Source organism: Solanum tuberosum, unplaced genomic scaffold (assembly GCF_000226075.1).
Source record: "Solanum tuberosum cultivar DM 1-3 516 R44 unplaced genomic scaffold, SolTub_3.0 scf00181, whole genome shotgun sequence".
In the NCBI taxonomy this organism is placed as follows: domain Eukaryota; kingdom Viridiplantae; phylum Streptophyta; class Magnoliopsida; order Solanales; family Solanaceae; genus Solanum; species Solanum tuberosum.
In genome coordinates, this window is record NW_006239106.1 from 650,525 (window position 1) to 662,836 (window position 12,312).

The window sequence follows — 12,312 nt, forward strand, 5'->3', positions numbered from 1 at the left end:
GGGAAGGATCAAGTTTCTTAGGGTTTCAAGCTTGTTTCGAGGTCGGTGATGGTTGTGATTCTATGATTGTGTGATGGTTGTTTGTTCTTGCTTCATTATGATACTTGTATATGTATGAATGTTGCAATGTTGATCACACTTGTTGTAAATGAGATAGATGAATATTCTTGCCATGAAATCATGATGTAAATGTATGATCTTGATGATGTACTTGTGATTGTGATTGTGGTGTGTGAATGGGATCGGTTGCCACATTTCGGCATAACTAACTTGGATCGGTTGCCACGTTCCGACTTAAAAATGGGATCGGTTGCCACGTTCCGGCATACATATGGGATCGGTTGCCACGTTCTGACATGCTAACTGTTTGGGTTTGGGTTCCGTGAGAGGACCAATGATTTGTGATAAATGTATATTGATGAGCATGTTGATATATGTGCGTGTGATTGTAATGTTGTTTGACTTGTTTATAGTGCACTAGTTGGATAGCCGCGTGATCCTACCAGTACACTGTGGTTGTGTATTGATTCTGCACTTGCTCTTATTTTTGTTGAGTATAGGGCATCTTCACGTGACTACTGATAGACCTCGCTTAGAAGATTAGTGATCGTCGCTTCGAATTCAAGGGTGAGCCAATTCTTCCAGGCTGCCATGGGATTCTCTTTCGTCTATGTCCATCATTTCGGACTTAGATATTTGTTCTAGTTAGTTGATTAGTTCATCAGTTTGGGGGATTTATCCCTTCTTGTTTAGACTTGGATCAGTTGTTTAGATGTTTTGGTACATTGACTTCAGGTCCTAGGTATTTAATTTCCGCATTTGTTAGTTAATTAACTTGCTTCCATAGCTTAATTGTCTTAGTACTGTTTTAGTTGCTTAGTTTGGTTGTAGTAGTGGTTCTCCCACCGGATGGTTAGTGTGGGTGCCAATTACAACGGTCTGGGTCGTGACAGATATGGGGGAGAGTTCAGACAACTCCCAGCCCCCATAAACCATGTAGCCACCATGGATAGAAAAGAGTCATACTTTTTAGATGATTCTTTAGTAATTTGTAGCATAGACTAGTGGATCCACTTAGTAGTCAGGTTCTATACCCCTCGGCAAGGTATAGGACGGCCCTGGCAGCGTGAGGCAAAATGATGTATCATCACAATAACTCTTAAGTGATGGTTGTCGGTTAGAGAAACTCCCACAACAGTATTTTGTATTTTTATATACATTCCAAAGTTTATATTGTATCTTTGCATACACACAGAGTTGTTATCCAAGAATAATGGTGTATAACTGTCAAAATAAAACGAAAACAATATTGTGTTATGTTCAACTTTAAATATATATCTTTTAAATGTAGAATTTAACATATATATATACAACCTAATTTTCCGATGAAGGGTGTCCAGTTGGACACCTTTGGATGGTTGTAGCTACACCACTGCCCATAACAACCATTTCAGCCACAACTACCAACACCATCAATCACAATCTTCAACCCAACCACAACCATCACTACCTTTAATCACAAAAATCAATAGTCATTACCATTAATCATTATTTGTAATCATCATCACCAATCATTATTACATCAACTATGTAACACCTCGGATTTGACAAAGGCTAGAAAGGGGTCAAGCAGGCAAAAAGTTGACTTCATTTACTATTTCTACAGATAATATATGTCATATGTATAAGATCATAGTATATCCATTATTAATTTATATTTATATAACGATAAAAAATAATTATAATAAAATAAGAAATATTTTCATTTTTATTTTTTTCTGAATTGAAGTATTTTTTTTATTTTTTTTAAAGATAACATTCTGAATTGATTATTAATCACAACAGTAAAGTAAACTCAAGTAATCATGCAATAAAGTATCACTTAACTGGGAAGAGGAAACAACCTCTTCCAGTCAGGTGGCAATAGTTCCAAAAAGGAGTTTGCAAAACCATACTAAAGCTTAAATTCTAATCGAATTCTAGTAATTGCATTTCAACAAGTTCTTTCACACATATTCATCGTCATCAAAGCTAAGTTATCTGAAAACATGATAGAATTGACAGAGACTTCAGGGTCTCTACACTCAGTTCTTTGAAGCTAGTTTTTCCTTTGCCTTCTGAATCTTCAACACCTTTTTCACATTTTTTTGTTCTTCAACCAAGAAAGCTCGGATGATTCTCTCCCTTACAGCACTTCCAGATAGCACACCTCCATAAGCGCGGTTCACAGTCCTGCAGTTTCTTGGCAATCTGGATCTCTTATATTCAGCAGGTCTCAAATGTGGAATCCCTTGGATTCTCTTCCCAGTAACTGGACATTTAGGGCCGCTGGCTCTCTTCTGAATTGAAGTAAGATAAACATTTGCTTATTTTTAAAAATATTATTAGAAAAAGAATGTGTTAAAAAGAAAATAAATAATATATTTATTTGAAAAAATGAGCATTTTTTACCCAAAATAACAATAAGGGCATTTTTAGACCAAAGTATTGACCGAAAGGGCATTTTTGGACCAAACTACAAACGGAGAGCATTTTTGTTCCTTTTGCATAGTTTAAGGGCACTTTGACCCTTTTCCCTTGAATCAATAATATATGCTTTTTAACTTGGCTTTAATTGGTCATGAGTGACATTTATATCCTTCAATTTTGAGTATGCATAAGTAGGCAGTCAGATTTGTACAAAAATGAATAAATAGACACATGCATCCTACACGGCTTCTTATGTGGCAATTCACATCCTACATGACGTCCTATGTGTAATATGTCATGTAGGACACGTGTGTTTACTTATTCAATTTACATAATACATAAATGCGCTATAACTTGGCGTCATTTCACATTTATGCCCTCCAACTTTTGGTGTGCATAGGTAGACACTTAAACTTTGGGTGTGCCATGTAGGACTCATGTGTCTATTTGTTCAACTTTATACAAGTTTAAATGCATACTAGCTTGTGCATACCCAAAGTTGGAAGGTATAAATGTGAAATAAAGTCAAATTGAAGGGCACATTTATGTATTATGCCATATATAAATGCACCAATGGCATTAAGACATGATACTTCCTTAACATTTTATGTGATCAAAATTGATCTTTCTTTATGTGAAGCAAAATTACACCAATTGGGTAATAAATTTGGAATCGCTCAAGAATTTTTCTTATAAACTAATTTGTTGTCTAGTTATAATGATAATAACTCATTATACACCTTTCTTTAGGTATCACCGGACTGATAAGAAACCTTATTGCATTCATCACAAGAGAATACATATCCATTTACTAATGCATGATTTTGTAAAAATAGTTATGTCACAAATTAAAGCACAATAAATGACGACAAGACTCAAATCTTGATCTACTATGGTTATGACTCATTTATAGCAAACTATACAATTGTTGATGGCATAGAAAGTGCAGAAATTTCTCTATGTTGACATTACAATTGTTATTCTTCTCTGCGCTAAACATACTTTTAGTTAAACCTTTAATGATGTCCCTCAATTTCTTACTTAAGGAAATCGACGGACGTCCCTTAATTTTAACGAAGGCAGTCGGTCAATTTTATTAAACCGCCCCATCATTTTCCAACATAGTCGAGTCCGTCAATTTGAGTCGGTTTTAGGCAGAGGTCGTCCATTGATTTTGACCCTCAATTTTCAACATTTTCTACTAATGGTTTCCCTTCTTCTTTTTTAATACCTTTTGACCTGCTTTTAACTAATCAATTAAATATTGTTGACTAGCTTTATTAATTTCTAAAAAAATCTTGACTACTTTTTTATCTTTTATGTATTTGCTAAGCTCATTAAGTTCAAACTTAAAATAGCATAAGCTTCTTAATTCCTCTAAAAGTCATCGTTGCAATTTTTATGGTTTGCGCCATGTCGTCATGATTATTACATTTTTTTCGTTTCATAGATTTATTTATATAAATTGAAAAGACGAATACTTCAAATCTAAATCTAAACTTGATCAAGTTGGCTAGTGTCGCACCTAAAATTTTCAAATTTGAATTCGGCTCTGCCCCATCTTGTGTGAGATAGAGAGATTATTTTCAACAGGAAGAATAAAGAAAATATCTAAGTAAAAATAGTAAAACAATATTAATATTAATGATAATGAGAAGAGTAAATAAAGATTATTTTTCGATTAAAGATTAATCTTATAATATTTTTATAAAATATGCAGATTTAATACATGAAGTATTGCTAAGTATTGCTATAGACGATAACAATTAAAAAGTACATTTATAAGCAATAATTTATTAAATATACTTACCTAAATAATTCTAAATATAATACTTATGCATGCATACTTTAAAAGAGGACGAGGATATTAGTTATTAGGAGCATAGAGCAAGAGCAAAACATGAATCTTCTAGTTTGTTTATGTTTCAATCTTGTGTAATCAGGGTTATGATCAATGTATGAACATTTCATGCTTAATTATTGATTGTTTAGGAGAATCTACCATTCATGTGTTGTTGTTTTAACTTTGTATTGACTGGCCATCCATGAGGGTAAATTAATACTTACTAATTTCTAGTGGAAAGTAGATTGTGGGTTGATGAGAGTAGGGTTCATTCCAGGGCGGACCCACGTATAGGTCCACTATAAGAAAAATGTTGATTACGTGGGGATTTTTCTAGGAATAGTACAGTAAATCTGCAAGTGCGAATTTTCTTGCAAAATGAATCTGATGGAAAAACCTTCGTAGGTAACTCTTACCTGCGGATTTATACAATCCCTAGGTAATTTACCTGGGGAATTTAAATCTGTAGCTGTGTTACTTGCGGATTTATTTGCATAACTAATGAAAATTCTTGCGAATTTTTTGCTAAAATTTCTTATAAAAACGAAATTTTTTGTAGATTTTCGTAGAAATATTTCGCAAGTGATTCCCTATGAAGATCCCCAAGTAAATTCATAGGAGTTTGGAGATGAAATTTTTTGAAACAAAAGGAAATTTCATACTGATATATATGAAAGTATTGCTCAAGATAATTCCAATGAAAAGAAACCTGCAAAAAACTTTCATGTATGGAAGAAAAATCTTTTTTATATGTTTAGTACAAGTAGAACAGAATGATCCGTACATGTATGGAAGAAAACTCTTTCAAAATTCAGGTCCTAAAGAAGTTTATACTCTTCTACTTGAGATTTGAATTTGTCTAAAATGAAGAAATATCACATAATTAAAGGCTTTCCTAAGATTACTGAATCACTTTATTGACCACTAGGTTACTTCTTGGATGCGATGATGATCATTCGACATGTTAATTACTATTTCTTTGCGCTGGATTGTAAGTATATAGCTGTTAAGCATTAATTATTGAGGATTCTCTTAGTAAAAAAAATGGACCAAGGAAACATCAACGCAACAAGCCACTCACCTATGCTTCTAGATATAAACTTGACTTCATGCAACAGTAAACCCCCTTCAGATTCTTTAATGTATGAGTAAATCATGAGACATTTGTCCTTATAGTATAAAGACGTTAGACTAACAGATTATATGGTAATAAGTTAAAGTATACAAGGCAAAAGTTGAAGGAGCTGAAGCCACACTTAAAATTGCTAAACAATAATAACTACAGAGAAGCCACAGAGAAGACCCAATTCATCAGACACTATTTAAACGTAGTACAGTCCAGCAGCCACAAGTGGCCAAATTAAAGGAGCAATTGAGTTAAAGTAATAGTCGAGATGCTAGAACAAACATCATTTGTAGGATATTAAAATTTAATAATCTATAGAGAAGAAACATAATAAGGACATGCACTCATCTTCTCCAATATTGGTGGTAAGTTTACCCACCAACCAACATGAAGAAACATAATAAGGACATGCACTCATCTTCTCCAATATTGGTGGCAAGTTTACCCACCAACCAACACCTATATGTATGGGTGTGGGCTGTAGCAATCTATTTGACGATTACCTGAAGTGCGCACAGTTGATCCAAACACCGCCATCATAAACAAAAAACTAACAACATAACAAGCACCTAAGAAGAAATACAGCTAATGAAAAAGAAAAAGGAGCTAAACTTAACACCGCAACAATCATTGGCCAAGTATTTAAGCGACATATTTGATTTGCAAGAAAATTTCACTCGATTTTCATCCAAACTAAATCAGTAAACAAAAATTTACAGATTAACTTCATAGAGATTGAAATTTGTAGATTAACCTCGATTTTTGGGTAGATTGGCAAGTAAATCTTCTGATCCGTAGTCCTTTACTTTGGAAAAATCTGCTTGGAGAGAAGCATGAGGTCTGCTTGGAGAGTTTTGAGATGAGCTTGGAGATAAACTTTGGATGAGCTTGGAACTTGGAGCTACACCGATTGGAGCTTTGAAAAATCAGATCGTTTCCACCATTGCTTCTACATGTAAGTTTTGGAGAAAAGCTTTAGTGGGTTTTGGAGAGAAACTTTAGTGTAAAGTGAGTTAGAGAGAAGGAAAATGAGTATAATGGGTCTTACAATCACTTTCCAATTCCTAAAATTTTAATTGAGTTTTTAATTGGTTTATTATCCAAAATAAATAAATAGAAGTAATAAAAAATCTAATCATCTAAAAGATATATAACTTACTAATTATTTTTGGAATTAGTAATTTAGGAATGTCTAGGTAAATTATTTCTCATTCCTAAATTCCCAATTATTTCTCATTCCTAAATTTTGGTCTAATAATTCCTAAATTCCCAATTATTTCTCAAGGTAATAAAATGTCTAGGTAAATCCCCATAAATAATTTTTTAGACAATCTGGAATTTTCCTACAGATTAAAGGATTTTTTTAAAAAAAAAATTGGTCCATGTACCTAGGGATTTAGCTAGAAATATTGTTCCTGCGAATATATTTTCCTAGGTAATTTTGCATGAACTAATTTAGTGCAAAATGGTATCAACTTTAGCTGCGAAATTTGTTGGGAGTATAAGTTTCACAGGTAATATATTCTAATATTGAGGAATTTAAAATTTTCGCAAGAAAATTTACAAGTATTACGTGCGAAAATTTTCCCCAGGTAATATCTCCATGTAATTCACACTTTTCTAGTAGTGAGAACACCATTGACTCCGATAAAAAAAACTATATATGTATATAGAAAATACTGAAAAGCTGATATAAGGAACTCACGACCACCAATAAAACAAAATGCCTTATGGGTGATTTAGTTCTCAAGTTGAATTCAATGGTTTCCTCTAGCGAGGATTCAAATCTTGGCAACAACCTCTATTTTTTGTTGGAAAAAAGTAAACTGAAACTTCTTCATAGTTTTTTTGACTCTTCTTTTTATATACATTTTCACGGTTGACTTTTTGCTTATATTTTTTTAATATTATTTTTCAACTTTTCTATTTTTTGTATTTCATTTACTAACTAAACTATACAAATATTAGTAAGTTTCTAAACAAAAAAAAAATTGACTTGAGCACATATACACGACCATCAAATCCTGAATCCGCTACTGGGTTCATCTATGGATGGATTCGCATTTAGGACGAAGACATATCTAGTTAGTGTTGCTTGGCTTGAATATTTGAAGATTTATAAATGCATCCGGGATGATTTACTACATGCCTACTTAATGATGTAGGTGCGAGGTTGATCTTGATAGAAGGTTAGATGTCCTAGAGATCATGATCATACTATTAATGTTGTGATTCAAAGATTTGACATATATCTTAAATATGCTTAACAACAATAATCAGATAAGAGAAAAACATGCAAGTCATAGCCTTAGGCTCTAATCTCTCTTTGAACACTTCCTGAAATTGAATTGTCTAGCATTACTTTTTACTTGTGATCACATATACTTGCATGTGTATTGGAAGGACAACACACCCAAGTCAAATGAAGGAGCTAACAGAATCATGTCACATATCAAAATGTTATAATATGTAAAGTCAAATAATCAAAGGCCAGTGAAATTCACTTATCATGTGTATAATTGACATTTCTGATGTTGCTTTAATCTGATTGGTTAAAAAAAAGTTTGTGTTTATTACTACTTGTCCACCATAAAATTATAAGCATGGGTCTCATTCAGAAAGAGGGACCGAATGCTAATAAGACAGTAAAGAGAAAGCACGTGGATCAAACGATGCAAATTTCTCTGCAAGTTACAAGTTCAAGCAATCAAAATTCAAGTACAAGTCAAGATCAAGCTTTTGAATTCAAGTATAAGTCAACATTAAAATTTAAAATCAAACTCAAAGTGCTTGAATTAAAATTCTGAAAAGAAGATACAAAGGATTGTTATAATATTTTTCTATCTTGAATATAATTTTTTTAAATGCGATTTTTATTGTTTACGTTACTAGCAAAGGGTGATTTTTTTTTCTCCTCGTGGCGTGGTTTTGAACCTAACAACAATATACCCTTTTTTTTTCTTTTTAGATCTAACATTGGTTTTGCATTCATATGTTTATAATTAATTAGAAGTCTTCACAAAAGAAAAGGTCTAAGGTCAAATATCTTAATTCTCGGCCATAAAAGTTACAAAATGCTTTACTCTCCAACTTAATTAATAAATGCTTTTATGAAGAAAAATAAAACTAAAGGTCGAATATTTTTATATTCAATTATACTGATTAATGGATATTATATTCCCCGGTCTAATTGATTAAAAGTTTACATGTAGAATACTAACTTACTAAGATCGAATATTTTATTTCTGGATCAATTAAAATTCGGAAAAACCTAACCTCATAATATGGACCTTTTTTATTTTTTATTTTTTTATTTTTTATTTTTTATTTTAGTCCTTGGATTGATTTCATGTTCCTTATTACCTTTAAATCTACTTTTAATTAATATGTTAATTATTGTTGATTAGCTTTATGTATTAACTAATTTCTAAAAAAAAATCTTGACTATTTTTTTTGTCTTGTATTTTATTAACATTAGGCCATTAATTAAGTTAAAATTTAGAATAACATAAGGTACTTCCTCCAAAAGTCTTTTTTTCAAGTTATATCGTTTGCCTAGTATTGTTATAATTATTATAATTTTCATCTGTATATGACCTTTTTTTCCTAGGTCCAATCAAGACACATTTAGACACTTCCTACAAAAGTCTTCTTTTTAAGTTTTATGATTAATTTGACTCATGTTGTCATAATTATTATAGTTTCTCATTCAATCAATTTATATATATACATTGAAAAGATGCATAATTCAAATCAAAATCTTAGGTTGATTAATTCATGTTGATGAGCGTAACATCCAAAATCAAGAAAAATGTTTTCAAAGTAAAAATAGTAGGACAGCTAAAGATACTACTAAAACAATATTAATAGTAAAGATAAGGAGAAGAGAAAATAAAGATCATTTTTCCATCAAAGGCGGTCGGAAAAAAAGAAAATTTAACCATTAAGCAAATATAATTTTTATAATATGCAGATTTAACGCATGCATTAGCTTCAGATGAGACTTTATTGGGTACAACAACAACGAGAACTTATAGCACATGATCCATATTTAAACCCTCGACCTTTGCAGTCAAACATGCAATTCTCCTTTGTAAACTCATCCGTGCATTTCTTAAAGCAAAATTCTCTACCTCCATCATTTGTTGATACCTATCATTGAAAAAAAATTGATTTACAATTTTTTAAAAAGAAGATAAATTAACATGCAAAAGTAAAAATATAAGTATGTTATGTGATTTACCAAGAGGATTTGATGCAATTGAAAATGGAACAATTAAAAGAAGGAAAACAATCAAAAACTTGGGAAACTCCATTTGAGGCTTATAATCTTCTTGATTGATATATGCTTAGAGTATAAAACTTGGTATCAAAATAGAAAAAGAAGTAGTTATTTATAAAGGGATGAAATAAGTAGATACACATAAATTCTTTTGTATAGATTAAAGGGCATTTAATATTTTGGGAGGGGGAAACGCTAAGACTTATTAATTTGCAATTAATGAAGGTCTTAATATTAATTATTTAGTTCTTGATTATTAAATCTGTTTATTTTCAAGATCTGAATCTTAATCATTAAGTGTATTTGTTTTTCTTATTTTGTAACTATTTAATGAGTCTTAATGATTAAGATCTATGACAAGTCTTAATATCATTAAAATATCTATTTAAGAATTTCTTCAAAGATGACAATTCACGGCGGAGCTAGAAATTTTACTATGGGTGTCCAAGAATAATGGTGTATGGCTGTCAAAATAAAACAAAAAAATATTGTGTATGTCAAACTTTAAATATATATCTTTAAATGTAGAATTTGACATACATATACCATGTAATTTTCCGATGAAGGTTGTCTAGTTGGACACCTTTGGATGGTTGTAGCTACACCACTACCCATAACAACCATTTTAGCCACAACTACCAACACCATCAATAACAATCCTTAACTCAACCACAACCATCACTATCTTTAATCACCAAAATCAATAGTCATTACCTTTGGATGGTTGTAGCTACACCACTACCCACAACAACCATTTCAGCCATAACTACCAACACCATCAATAACAATCCTCAACTCAACCACAACCACCACTATCTTTAATCACCAAAATCAATAGTCATTACCATTAATCATTATTTGTAATCATCACCAATCATTATTACATCGACTACGTAACATCTCATATTCGATAAAGGCTAGAAAGGGGTCAAGCAGGCAAAAAGTGGATCATGAAACCCTCCACAAAGCCCCTAGACGGACCGTGAATAGGACCACGGTCCGTTAATGAGCTCGTGGTAGGTTTCTAGATTCTGCCGGGGCAGGCTTCACTTTGACGGACGCCCAGATGGCCTATGGTGATGATGACAGGTCATCAAAGGGGTCTTCAAGTGGCCTAAATCAGAAGGGGTCCTCCCCTAGTCACTGGTCAAGGACCGCATGTGTCTAAATGACCCGTGAAGCCCCACACGGACCGTGAAGTCGTCCGTGAAGGGGGTTTATCAGACTTAGAGTTTAGGGTCAACTTCAAACAATCATATCTTTTAGTACATAAAGAATTAGGTGACCTATAACCTAACAAATTAAAGATATATGAGTCCTCTTTTCAACGCCACAGAGTTTGCCTAATTCCAAGCTCGGGAGTAAAAATTTATGCCCGAAATAGTGAAGCCATGTCGGACATAATTTCTTCACAACCCGTTAGACGGGCCGTGGTGCTCTTGACGGCCCATCTAGGCCTTCCAGTGAGTCAATTCGGCAGTTTTAAGTCAGGGGCTTTTAGGTGTTTTCCCAATTGTTTTAACTCAATAATACGTCATTTTGCCTTCTACCCAAAGCCCTATTTAATGATTTTAAACCCCCAAATCACCCAAACTCAATTTACTTATTCATTTTAATAAGTTAACATAAATTTATCTTTTTTTCAATACCAGCATTATCATTAAATAACTATATAAAAGTAGTAGTGATCAAATTTAAATTTCAAATCATAAGTAATAAAATTAATTCAATAAAAAAAACTCTAATAAAGATTTTTTCAAGGGAAGTGCTAATTTAACTCATTAATTCAACATGGATGAATGTATGAAGGGAAAAGACTCAAATACATCATCAAGCTTTGAGAAAAGACTTATTTATGTCATTAGCTAAAATTTTAACTTATCTATATTATTTTAGTTAACAAATAATTGCATGAATATAAACTTTTTTCTCAAACACAATGAATGCATTGGATTCATAACATTATCATTTCCCTTCAATGAATTTTGTCGTATACATATATACCAATTCTTAATAATTCATGTACCAATTAAATGAAGTCTTCAATTCTTGTATTTGAAAAGACACTTTGTAAACTATAAGTAGATGATCATTCTCATGTGAAGAAAATAACTACAATATTTAAAGACATTTAAATAAAAATAATCTCCATATCTCTAATCTATATTCATATTTTGTATTGGTTATATTTTATAAGAGCTAATTGAATATTAGTTTATTTCACATGCATCATCTATGGGTGACTGTTAAAATGTCGGCTAATATATGCAAATCTTTAATGATTTATTTTAGATAGATTTAAGTCTCATATATATTTCCCCCGCGTGATTTTTTTTTTTTTAAAAAAGTCTTTTGTCATGTTGCTGGAATTATTGTGATACAATACTAAAGGCGGCTCCACAAGCCTAAAAAGAACAGTAGCCTTAAGCTTTTTTTTTTTTTTTTTTTTGCAATAATAAATTACAGATATTTTTCTCAAAAATATATATTAATTATTATTTATAAAAAAATATAATTTTATAAATTTAAAAATAATTATTACAAATTTAAAATACTATGTCTCAAAAAAATTAAAATTGACTATAATAAATT